Raw genomic sequence first — 1,804 nt, forward strand, 5'->3', positions numbered from 1 at the left:
AAAACTACTGGCATAGACTGTTCTGCACCGCAGTGCATGAGTCCGCGGGGGCCCGTAGCTCCGCTGCTGTGGTCTGCACGTTGCGGCCAAGTACTTCCGTATGGAAGCTCTTGTAGTCGTCTTTTGAGAGCTCATTTGTCGGGCTTTTCTGTGCTACGTGCTCTTTTGTGCTGGGTGTGCGCAGCTGCGCTAGGATCTGTGGCCGCCAAAGTAATCGCCTACTGGCTGCCCCTCTTCGTGCTGCAGGGCAGCAACGGTGAGCCATGGAAAAAGTATTCGAACCGTTGTCATAGGACGTGGTTGTCTTGCTGTACTCTGGGCCGGCGCACACACGTGCACTTGTACAGGAACACACACGCGGTCAGCTTCAAATACTTGCCGACGGCCAGCTGATTGTGTAGGTGTATCTACATTTCTGCACCTATGCATTTACGGGTACTGTACGCGTATACCGGGCTTTACACAGGCAGCCTGAAGTGTGCTCCTGCTGGGCAGGATGGCTGTGACACAAGAGCGAGGAGAGCTGCGGAGGGATGCACACATGCCTACACACAACTACGTAAGGCCAACGACATGGCGCAACGTGTGGCACAGTGAATACAACTAACAACTGAAGTGTGTATATGCCCACGTAGATTTGGAGGTTTTTCTGTTTTTCGCGGAGGTACGCAGTGTCATTCAATATATTTGAGCAGCGCGGCCTGTTGAATCGAGTAAAGTCCGTTTGCGTGCATGGTGTCTTCCTCGTGTTCACTCCTTCTGCGTGCCGGTAGACGCCTTGTGCTGCAGCGTATGGAAAAGAAATTTAAGGGTCCAAAGGCTGATTCAACGCGTGTGCTGTGTGATTGATGCAGACCGCTTAAAGTACATCATAGGACCGCTGTTGTGCTTCCTCCTGTTCATCGGGATGGAGATGGAGGTACCCGCCCCCAGTTCACGATGCCTCACATGAACACACACACGCTCCATAGACACAGATTCACACATGGGAACATGGCAGCCATCGTAGATTGCCACTACGCAGAAATGCGCACAGCTCACCGGAGGGCTTTTGTACGGATCTCTGGAAGAGCACGTAGCTGCCGTGAGCAGAGAAGTTTTCAGCGGAGCTCTGCCACGCCCCCCTCAGCACAATAAAACGCAAACATGTCGTCAACGATTGCAGACTGTTCTATATTGCTGTACGGTGTGTGGCGATGAAAACAGATCGCAGGAGGTATGAGTTGAAAAGTGCAGGCAGAACAAACCCTCCCGTTTGGTTTGTTGTTTGCATGTAACACGCATCAGTCATCATGTGTCCTCCATGTGCACAATAGCGTAGATCCGCTTCTTAATGTGTAGCTCTCTGATTTACCTTTTATGTGTGTACGTATGCGCTGGGCCCATCTCTCAGACAACTATGGTGTATGCTACGATGTGGTGCTATGACCCCTTTCTTTCAGCGATGGGAAAATGTTGGCCTCCACATCATTTTTCCTCTACTGAGTTTATATCTCCTCTTCACGCTTAAGCGTGACTGAAAGCATGAAGGGCTCCAAGCAGTGCAACTCATTCGTGCAGGACGGCGACGCGCAAGAACAGTTTTTTGTTTTGTTTTTTTGTGTTTTGGGAAGAATCTTCCTCTGCAGTAGCTTGAAGCGCTGCTCCCCGCAAATCCCGTTTCAGCACACGTTAGCACTGTCATCGAAGGATTGATTACCGCTTGCCCGGGTGAGTGATTCGTGACCTTCCTGCAGTCATTTTCGTGTGCGCATACGAATGCAGCCTGTATTCTGCAGTTGTATGCAGAGACGAACGCACCCGG

At 51.3% G+C, this 1,804-nt stretch overlaps 1 long non-coding RNA gene across 1 annotated transcript; it reads left to right on the top strand.

Moving 5' to 3' along the window:
* Positions 1 to 184: 184 nt before the first annotated feature.
* Positions 185 to 1,796, top strand: LOC114485813 (uncharacterized). The gene is made up of 3 exons (XR_003679104.1): positions 185 to 256; positions 855 to 919; positions 1,443 to 1,796. It is a non-coding gene; the product is annotated as an uncharacterized lncRNA (long non-coding RNA).
* Positions 1,797 to 1,804: the final 8 nt, after the last annotated feature.

Source organism: Physeter macrocephalus, unplaced genomic scaffold, assembly GCF_002837175.3.
Source record: "Physeter macrocephalus isolate SW-GA unplaced genomic scaffold, ASM283717v5 random_4917, whole genome shotgun sequence".
Classification (NCBI taxonomy): Eukaryota; Metazoa; Chordata; class Mammalia; order Artiodactyla; family Physeteridae; genus Physeter; species Physeter macrocephalus.